Source organism: Ahaetulla prasina, chromosome 13 (genome assembly GCF_028640845.1).
Source record: "Ahaetulla prasina isolate Xishuangbanna chromosome 13, ASM2864084v1, whole genome shotgun sequence".
NCBI lineage: Eukaryota > Metazoa > Chordata > Lepidosauria > Squamata > Colubridae > Ahaetulla > Ahaetulla prasina.
In genome coordinates this window covers 8533810-8545222 of record NC_080551.1, presented here as the reverse complement: position 1 = coordinate 8545222, position 11413 = coordinate 8533810, and positions in this window count along the sequence as shown.

Sequence of the window (11413 nt, the reverse complement as noted above, 5' to 3'; positions counted from 1 at the left end):
ACAGTATACACAAATATTGTCATAAATAAAAACAACACATCATGAAAGAAATATATATATATATATAAGTAAAAGTATGCAACAGCTATGTTAATTTGATATAATGAAGGGAACAATACGACAGGAATGGTAGGCACTTTTGTGCTCTTATGCACGCCCCTTATAGTCCTCTTAGGAATGGGGTGAGGTCAATAGTAGACAGTTTTTGGTTGAAGATTTTCAACCCTGAGCTACAATATTCTCCTTTGTCCCATGGAAGTGTTCTTGAGGGGCAGCATTCTTTGCATAACACGCCTAACCAGGTTATATGTATTTGCATAACCTGCTAAACTTAGTTAATTTTCATGTAAGTCATGTAAGCAGGAATTGGGTATGGCCAGTCTAGAGAAAATAAGGACTAGGGGGGAACATGATAGCAGTATTCTGGTATTTGAGGGTCTGCCCCAAAGAAGAGCGGGATCAACTTATTCTCCAAAGCACCAGAAGGCAGGACAAGAAATAATGGTTGGAAACTAATCAAGCAGAGAAGCAACCTGGAATTAAAGAGAAACTTCCTAACAGTGAGGACAATTAACCAGTGGAACAGCTTGCCTCCAGAAGTTGTGGGGTCTTCATTCCTGGAGGTTTTTAAGAAAAGGCTGGACAACCACTTATCTGAAATAGTATAGGATCTCCTGCTTGAGCAGGGGGTTGGACTAGAAGACCTCCAAGGTCCCTTCCAGCTGTATTCTGATTAACAAATACTTGGCACCTTAACCTTCTTTTAAATAATTTGTCATTCTATCAAGCAGAGGTGACCAAAGAGGTGGTCAAAAAAAGTCAAGATGTCTACAATTATTCAACTGAAATTCTATGTGTGTGTGTGTGTGTGTGTGCACTACATATGCAACACACACAAAAAACCCAGGCAGAGCTTCAATTGTACCATTACAGCTGTCATCTTGACATTTTTTATCACACCTTGAAGACACCCAACAACCAAAGGGTTTCCGTTAATCAGCCTGATCCCATCTATCCACTCTCATCCATTATTTTCTCCATTCATTTTGTCCTTTGTAAGGTGCTTTTTCTAGAAGCAACTGGACTTTCTTGGGTTTTCCCCGAAGAAGTTTCGCTTCTCATTCAAGAAGCTTCTTAAGACCTGAAGAAGCTTCTTGGATGAGAAGAGAAACATCTTCAAGGAAAAAAACAAAGTCCAGTTGCCTTTTGAAAAAGCACCTTTGGGACAACCATGATATGGATGACTGAGAATCTCTGTAGACAACTCCATTAATTTTCTTCAACCTTGCTAAATCAAATTGTTTTTCCTAATTCATCATAGCATGGGAAATGACCTTAACAGTAATATGCCAGAATGATTATTTAAGCTAAGGGGGCTAAAATCTATCTCTTTCTTTCTTTCTTTCTTTCTTTCTCTTTCTTTCTTTCTTTCTTTCTTTCTTTCTTTCTTTCTTTCTTTCTTTCTCTTCCTTCCTTCCTTCCTTCCTTCCTTCCTTCCTTCCTTCCTTCCTTTATATGACTGCCCACTCACTCTCAGTGACTCTGGGTGGCTTTCAAATGCTTTAAGGCAGGGGTGGGCTTCAAAAATGTTAACAAGGCGTTTTCTGCCCGATTGCTGGGTGGGCGTGGCCATGGTGGGCGTGGCCTAGTCAGCCTCCTGCACCATGGCCAGGTGGGGGTTTGCCCTGCCCAAGCTCCGGTGGCTTGAGGAAAGCCTCCGGAAGGGTAAAAATGACCTCCCCAGGCTCCAGAGGCCCTCTTGAGGCCGGAAATAGACCTATTTCCGGCCTTCCTGAACTTCCGGTAGGCCCGTTTTCCACCCTCCCTGAGCCTCCGTGCACGCCCTGCCCTTACCTGCGTCCAAAATGAGCTGTGTGGGGACTCCTGGGAGGGGAGGGGTGGTTGGAGCCAGCCAGGAGTGGGATTTGGGGGTTCTCTGAACTGCACAGAATCTTAGCTAGAGGTTCTCCCGAACCCCTGCGAACCCAGAGCAGCCCACCCCTGCTTTAAGTGCTGGGAAGTAAGATAACATTTGGAAGTGGCTCAGACCGACAACTCCCTGATCCCTGTGGTGTAAGAAGAGCGAGGAAGTCTAGCACAGTCAGGCTATTGAGATCCTGTTATTAGAGCCAATGTCAGTGAAAATCGTTTTAATCTTTTGATAGAGTTGATTTCTTGGTCTGGTCTACTTGATGGGGCTGACTATCATGCCCTCGTACAACATCCCTAAAGCATATAAGTTCTTGCTTGCTTCTCAGCCTTTTTAAATTATTATTAAGATTGATCGATGGGTTCCTCTGATAGTCTCTGATATCCCTAAGAACTTCTCCAGGACTTGAAGAGCTCTTATCTTCTTCCCCCCTCTTTGTCAGTGTCCAGATTTCACAGCTGTAAAAAACATTGTGCTAACTTTTCCAGTTTTTGCTTTTCACCGTGAAGTCCTTCCTGGTCTTGTCTAAATTTATGATGGCCTTCCTCTGTAGGATGGAAGACATGATTTCAGTCGCTTGGATAAAATCAGGTCTCTGGAGACCTGATTTTTTTAAAAAGCCAATTCAGCCAGTAAGTCACTCTCGGTAGTGTTTCAACATGATTCTGGAGGCAAAAATCTAATTCGGGAAACAGACCAAGTTCAGAGCTACTCCTGTTTTTTAAGCTTTCCAACTCGGCAACGAGATGAGCCAAGACAAAAGGAAAATTGTTTGCTAGGTTTACACAGACATATAATAGCTAGCCTCTAACTGCATATATTTGCACAGTAGAAGAACAAAAACAGATGAGATCATTGGATTTTACTGAAATAACAAAAAGGAAAAATGTTGGCTTCTTTGGCATTAAAAAAGATATCCCCTATGGCCCCCGAAAGGCAGACTGGCTCCTGTTCAGGGAAACAATTGTATCTTAAGCATCTGTTCCTATGCTCTAACTTCTCTAAACGGTTGTAAAGGTGCAGCTGAAAAGCTGTGACATGATAGCAGTGTTCCAACATTTGAGGGGCTGCCACAAAGAAGAGGGGAGGTCAACCTATTCTCCAAAGCACCTGAAGGCAGGACAAGAAGCAATGGATGGAAAGTAATCAAGGAGAGAAGCCTTCTAGAACTATGGAGAAATTTCCTGACAGCGAGAACAATTAACCAGTGGAACAGCCTGCACTCCAGACGTTGTGGGTGCTTCATCACTGTAGGTGAGAGGTGTCAAACTCAAGGCCCACCGGCCACATCTGGCCAGCAGGGTGCTTATGATCTGGCCCATGGGGCTGCCCTGGGAACAAAGAAGGACTAGCCCTCCATGCCTCTGGCAGCAAAAATAGAGCTCATGAGGGCCGTGTGTGGCCCTCCCCGAACTCCGTTTTCAGCTGCAACAGCCTCCTGCAACCCTCTGCCAGCAAAGACGGAGTTCATTGACCATGTGCAATATCCGAGTTCTCCCTCTATATCCGCGATGACGAACCTATGGCACACAGAGCCATTTTTTCGGGCTGTCGTCCTACTCACCTGCAGCGGCGCATGCGTGGGCGCCCCAGCTGATGTTCGGGCCTCCTGAACTGCATGAATTGCACGTGTGCAATTCAAGGGACCCAGCTGGTCTTCGGAGCTCTCCTGTGCATGCGCGCACATGTGTGCATGTGTGCAAGAGTCCTGGTGCACAGCGCATGCATGCGCAAATGGCGTTCATGTGCGTGATTGCACACGTGAAAACCACACACATGCGCAGATGGTGCGATTCCATGCGCAACACACAGTGGGGTGAGCATGCGAAAGCCGTGCGCACGTACCGGATGGTGCGATTATGCGCGCAGCTCACAAGAGGGGTGCGGGTGAAAACTGTGCGCATGTGCAGATGGTGTGATTGCGTGCGCAGCTTATAGTTGGGGTGTGGGTGAAAGCTCTGTGCATGCACAGATGATGCGGTTGCACGTGCAGTGCATGGGGTGGAACTGCACGTTAGCGCAGATGGCACACACACACGCAAAGCATGCAAAGCACGAACCTGTTCGGCACTCAGTGAGTAAAAGGTTTACTACCACTGCTCTACATCCTATCCACTTCCTTCTTCTTCTGTTCAGAAGAACCCATTCTCCAAACAGACAGGTTCTTCATGCAATTGGGCACCTGTAGCTCAGGCAAGCGAGAAAACACCATCCCAACCAGGAGTGAATCACTTCTTCCTCCTTTACATAAGAGAACATTTGATTCAGGTTGGATGGCGCGACCTGTGACCTCGGCATGCATGACATCATTAGTTTCCTCTAGTAATCTTTCCCCTCCCTGTAGTGAACAATGTTGGTAGTCTGTGGTTCCTTCCTAAATAGAGCAAAGCAAATTTAATTCAATTTCGTTGAGGAAGAAATGTTCTTTGCCTTGGCCAAGAACCCATCTGGCACATTTCTACTGGGGAGAATGGTTTACGTTCACTTGACAAAAGGGTGAATGGAACCTACATATCGTTTCCTGTAAGAAGGATCTCCAGGAACCAGATGGGAACTGTTCTTTCTCCCTTCACAGTCAACTAAGCTTCAGCGTAGCCTTCCAGAGCTAGGAGTCCTCCAAAGGCATTGGACCATAATTCCCATCATCCTGTCAGCAGGAACCTCCAGTGTTAACAGAATAACAGAATAATAAAGTTGGAAGGGACCTTGGAGGCCTTCTAGTCCAACCCTCTGCCCAGGCAGGAAACCCTACACCATCTCAGTCAGATGGTTATCCAACATCTCCTTAAAAATTTTCAGTGTTGGAGCATTCACAACTTCTGAAGGCAAGTCGTTCAACTTATTAATTGTTCTAACTGTCAGGAAATTTCTCCTTAGTTCTAAGTTGCTTCCTTCTTTCAGTTTCCACCCATTGCTTCTTGTTCTACCCTCAGGTGCTTTGGAGAACAGCCCGACTCCCTCTTCTTTGTGGCAGCCCCTGAGATATTGGAACACAGCTATCATGTCTCCCCTAGTCCTTCTTTTTGTTAAACTAGACACACCCAGTTCCTGCAACCGTTCTTCATATGTTTTAGCCTCCAGTCCCCTAATCATCTTTGTTGCTCTTCTCTGCACTCTTTCTAGAGTCTCAAAATCTTTTTTACATCGTGGCGACCAAAACTGGATGCAATATTCCAAGTATGGCCTCACCAAGGCATTATTTATATTCCAGACAACAAGAGATGTCTTCCAAGCCACACAATTGTGCAAAGCTGTAGTTCAGATGTGATGTTTTATTGTCTTGTAACCATCTCCTTGGCAATGGGTTTCTTGCAGCACCTTATTTTCTTCTTTTCACTTGAAATCCAAGTCAAAGAGATGTATTTATTCTTCCGCGCAGGACTGGCATAAAATCAGTTTTATTAGTAATTTTAATGGGCTTTTTATGATGTAATATATTTTTTAAATGATGGGCCAAATTGAATAAGCTTTTTAACATTGGTTTTATTTATATTGTATTTATTGATTGTTATTTTTACCTGGCTGTAAACCGCCCTGAGTCCTTCGGGAGAAGGGCGGTATAGAAATTAAATTATTATTATTATTATTATTATTATTATTATTATTATTATTATTATTATTATTATTATTATTATTATTATTATTATTATTATTATTATTATTAATAATAATAATAATAATAATAATAATAATAATAATAAAGACATACAGTATAAATGTATCCCAACGAAGGGGAGGGAAGACTCAGTCACAAAGTCTTCAATTTTACCATCAATTACCTTTTATTTTATTTTATTATTTTGCAACAGGTTTTACCAGGTCTGCAAACTTCCAATGAGATCATCCAGCTTCCCCCACCAGGAAAATCTCCATTTGCAAGACTCCACTAATCCTCAATATGATACACTTTATGGATTAGTTAATTAACAATATCAAACATATTAAAGCAAATCCTAAGTATATATAGGTCTCAATTCATTCTGTGCGCTGACTAACCAGGCTCCAATAATACCTGACCCACGAAACAACTACCATAGTTTTGGACTTACTGATATTCAGGTAAGAATGCAGTCCCAATGGTGTCCCAAAGATGCTTTTTCAAGAGGCAAGTGGACTTTCTGGTTTTTGTTTGAAGACGTTTCGCTTCACATTCAAGAAGCTTCTTCAGCTCTGAAGCTTCTTGGATGAGAATGGATCAGAACTGAAGAAGCTTCTTGGATGAGAACCGAAACGTCTTCAAAGCAAAACCAGAAAGTCCACTTGCCTCTTGAGTAAAAAAGCACCTTTGGGGCAACCCTGACCTTGGAGGTCTGAGAATCCCCATAGACCAGGGGAGTCAAATTCAATTTCATTGAGGGCCGCATCAGGGTTGGGTTTGACCTCGGGGGGCTGGAGTGGAGGTGAGCATGGTGAGCATGGCCAGCTTGACGTCAGTCATGTCGGGGGTTCCTGTGGTGACCCGAGTGCTCTGCCAGTGAAAATGGGCTCCTGAGTTCCACTTTTGGCTGCGACGACCTCCTGCAACCCTCTGCCAGTGAAAATGGAGCTCGGGAGGGCTGTGTGCCCTCTCTGTTTTCACTGACAGAGGCACTGTGGGCCAGTCCAGTAGTGAGTTTCACCTTCACTACCAGTTCGGAACTGTGAGAGCGTGCGTATGTGCACATGCTTTGCTCACCTGCGGCACTTCTGAGCATGTGCAGAGCATCTGTGATGACATCCAGATGGGTGGGCGGAGTCTCACTCCGCCACTGCTATCGGTTCTCCCGAACCGGGGCGAACCGATACAAACCCACCACTGGGCCAGTCCTTCACTCTTTACAGGGTGGCCCCACGGGTCTGATCTAAGCCCCTCCGGGGCCGGATACGGCCCCCGGGCCTTGAGTTTGACACCCCTACCATACACAGTCCCAAAGGTGCTTTTCCAAAAGGCAATAGGACTTTCTTAGTTTGTTGTTTTTTTTAAAAAAAACATTTCACTTCTCATCCAAGAAGCTTCTTCAGTTCTAACTGGCTGGGGTGAAGGGGAATGGAAGGATTTAAATTAAATAAATACTTCTGTTCTCTACCAGTTAATTAGAACTTGAAGAAGCTTCTTGGATGAGAAGCAAAAAGGTTTTCAAAGAAAAAAACAAGAAAGTCCAGTTGGATGATGGAGAATCTCCACAGACATTAAGTGTGCAGTACGTACTAAATCCAATCCTCTGGCCAGTATACAAATCAATGAAGCTTTTGATGATTAACTGGCAAGTATAACATTGTGTTGAAAGAGGCTGATGTATCTTCGCTATTTCATGGAGTCATTTGCAGTTTTGGGAAGCTGTCCATCATCAGAAATGGAGAAACCAGCACGTGTGCGTGTAAACCTTGTTGATAAACTAATCCAACTTGGGTGACTGATCCAGATCGGATCTTATAAATTAATCTGTTGTTTTAAAAGTTATCAGTGACTTCAACTTCAGGTTAAGAAGATTGGTTATCCAATCAGATCAAGTTTTAATATCCCTGCAAGGCATTGGTGAAATCCATTTTTTTTACTACTGGTTCTGTGGGCGTGGCTGGGTGGGCGTGGTGTAGCTTGGTGGGCGTGGCTTGGTGGGCATGGCAGGGGAAGGATATTCCAAAATCTCCATTCTCACCTCACTCCAGGGGAAGGATACTGCAAAATCCGCATTCCCTCTCTACTGCAGGGGAAGGATGTTGCAAAGTCTCCATTCCCACCCCATTCTGGGTCCAACCGGAGGTGGTATTTACCGGTTCTCCGAACTACTCAAAATTTCCGCAACGGTTCTCCAGAACCTGTTAGAACCTGCTGGATTTCACCCCTGCTGCAATGTCTAGCAACACGGCCTCTTGAAATTGTGTGCAGCAGCTGCTTAAGGAAATGGGATCTTCTTTCAAGGAAACCTGGAAGCCTGTTTTCTGCTCAGGATTTGCTCAAGTGACAATGTCTCCCGCCTCCAAAATTTGGTACGTCCTTTTTTTTGTTCATTCGTGCTGCACTCAGCAACTCCAAGATTTTTTTCTTTTCTTCTCCTGGTGCAAAAGTTCAGGAGAATCCCAATGGGATCATGCTGACAGTAAGGCCAGACATGTCTTGAGAGTACACACAAGAAGATTCATTTCCAAGTGAGAAGCCTTCAACAACAGCTTTGCTTAACGTGAATTCTGAACTGTTAGCAACTACTCCCTGGTGGGTGGAGCACCTGAAGACAGCTTTGGGGTGGGCCAGCTGGGAGGTGGTGCATTCTAGTAGTTGGGAGATTGGAATTTGGCAAGAGAAACGACAGTCCAGTTTTATGCTCAGCTCTTGATCCTGATGTGGCGTCCTTGAGTCAATTATCACTCCTTAGCTAAAGTTCTACTAGGGATCGCGGTTATCAATCAAAAGGTCGGCAGTATACAAAAGAATGAGACTATTGCCTTATACACTGTAAGCCGCCCTGAGTCTTCAGAGAAGGCAAACAAACAAACAAAAAAAGTTCAAGTAGAAAATAGGGACCACCTTTGGTGGGAAGGTAACAGCGTTCCGTGTGCCTTTGGCATTGAGTCATGCCAGCCACATGATCACGGAGACGTCTTCGGACAGCGCTGGCTCTTCGGCTTTGAAACGGATCTGACTCGGGAGGCAGAGAATAGATGGAGATGGGGCCAGTCAGAGGTGGTATTTGCCGGTTCTCCGAACTACACAAAATTTCCGCAACCAGTTCTCCGGAACCTGTCAGAACCTACTGGATTTCATCCCTGCTGCAAAGTCTAGCAACATGGCCTCCTGAAATTGTGTGCAGCAGCTGCTTAAGGAAATGGGATCTTCTTTCAAGGAAACCTGGAAGCCTGTTTTCTGCTCAGGATTTGCTCAAGCGACAATGTCTCCCGCCTCCAAAATTTGGTACGTCCTTTTATTTTGTTCATTCGTGCTGCACTCAGCAACTCCATTATTTTTTTTTATTTTCTTCTCCTGATGCAAAAGTTCAGGAGAATCCCAATGGGATCATGCTGACAGTAAGGCCAGACATGTCTTGAGAGTACGCACAAGAAGATTCATTTCCAAGTGAGAAGCCTTCAACGGCAGCTTTGCTTAATGTGAACTCTGATCTGTTAGCAACTACTCCCTGGTGGGTGGAGCACCTGCAGACAGTTTTAGGGTGGGCCAGCTGGGAGGTGGTGCAGTCTAGTAGTTGGGAGATTGGAATTTGGCAAGAGAAACTACAGTCCAGTTTTATGCTCAGCTCTTGAGCCTGATGTGGCGGCCTTGAGTCAATTATCACTCCTCAGCTAAAGCTCTATTAGGGATCGCGGTTATCAATCGAAAGGTCAGCAGTATACAAAAAGAATGAGACTATTGCCTTATACACTGTAAGCCGCCCTGAGTCTTCAGAGAAGGGCGGGGTATAAATGTAAACAAACAAACAAAAAAAAGTTCAGCCATTCGAATCCCTAGTGCCGTGTAATGGGGTGAGCTCCCATGACTTGTCCCAGCATCTGCCAACCTAGCAGTTCAAAAGCACGTTAAAAAAAAATGCAAGTAGAAAAATAGGGATCACCTTTGGTGGGAAGGGAACAGCGTTCCGTGCACCTTTGGTGTTGAGTCATGCCGGCCACATGGCCAAGGAGACGTCTTCGGACAGCACTGGCTCTTCGGCTTTGAAACAGAGCTGATTCGGGAGGCAGAGAATAGATGGAGGTGGAGCCAGTCAGAAGTGGTATTTACCAGTTCTCCGAACTATTCAAAATTTCCGCTATCGGTTCTCCAGAACTGGTCAGAACCTGCTGAATACCACCTCTGTTTCCGTTGAAGTTTAATGAATTTCAGGGACCTTGAGTGACACATTTTCTGCTGTGCTCATTAATTCAGCCTAGAACAGGGATGTCAAACTTTATGCCCAGGGGCCAGATCCACCCTGGAAAAAAGCGAAGGACCAGCCCACAGTGCCTCTGCCAGCGCAAACAGATTCCCAAGTTCCGTTTTTGGCTGTGATGGCCTCCTGCAACCCTCTGCCAGCAAAAAAAGAACTCAGGAGGGCTGCAGGCAGAGCACTCGGGCCACCACAGGTGCCCCCGACACGAGTGACGTTGAACTGGTCACGCCCACCCTGCCCTCCTGCCCCCCAATCCTGCCCTGAGGTCAAACACAACTCTGATTCAGCCCTCAATGAAATCGAGTTTGACACCCCTGGCTTAGAAAGTAGAAGGCCTTAGAAAGGCCTTTCAGAAGGTGCTTTAGGAAGAGACTAGAAAATTTTATTGGCAAAGGTTCAAACAAAACCATCTGGGCAGCTTGCAAAGAGACAGATGCTCCTTCGTGTTCATTTTTGGCCTGCCCCAGCTACTCCCCCAACAATGATGTCATTTCAGCCTGCATTTTGCTTTGCTTGCCTATCTAGTCTCTGCGACAAGTGAATATTTGAATCATGGAACGCAGGAGAAGGAATCTATGGGGGCTAAGTTGTTGATCAGTGTGGAAATTCACTTCCGCCAAGTCTGTTTAGCACAGCTGGGAAACACTTTTGGCAGATGCGGGTTGTGGTGGGGGCGGAAACTGGAACCTCGTGTTCCCTTTTGTACGAAGTGATTTCACCTTCTCTTTGTGTTGCTAAACGAACACCATGCCAACCAGAGCAATCATTGTGGGGGGAAATAAACACGTTTAATATATACCCTTTTCTCTCCAGCAAGATATACGGCTGGAATGTTTTTCATCCGGTTTGGCAAAAAATTGAAAATGGTCAAGATGATTTAGCATGGTGTAATGCAACTTTTGCCAGATTGTGCCCCCCAGATTTTTTATGTTATAGTCCCCATCCTGGGAGGAAGGATCAGCCCAGTGGTGAAATGTAATTTTTTTTTGCTACTGGTTCTGTGGGCGTGGCTTGGTGGGAGTCATGTGACTGGGTGGGCTTGGCCAACCTTTTTTTTTTTACTTTTTAAGCATTTTTACTACCTATAGTATTTGCCCGAACAAGTAGTAAAAAAATGCTTTAAAAAAGTATTTTAAAAAAAGGTTCTGACGATCACACAGCACAGCTGATTCAGCTGTGCTGCGCGATCATCAGAAGATTTTTTTTTACTTTTTAAAGAATTTTTTTACTACCAGTTCGTCCGAACTAGTAGTTTTTATCACTACCGGTTCGCCCGAACCAGAGTGAACCGGTAGCATTTCACACCTGGATCAGCCTCAAAACCACTCAACTTACAACAGTTCATTTGGTGACCATTCGAACTTACAACAGCACTGAAAAAAGCGACATGACTGTGTTTCACATAGATGATCTTCAGGGTCAGGTGATCAGATCTCAGAGGCTTGGCAACTCATTCATGTTTATGACGGTTGATCCTATGTGCCGGGATCATTTGATCACCTTTTGCAATCTTCTGACAAGCAGCATCAATGGGAAAGCCATTCACTTGGCTGCACTTAATAACTGCGATTCACTTAATAACTGATTCACTTAATAACACAGTTATTAAGTGATTCACTTAATAACT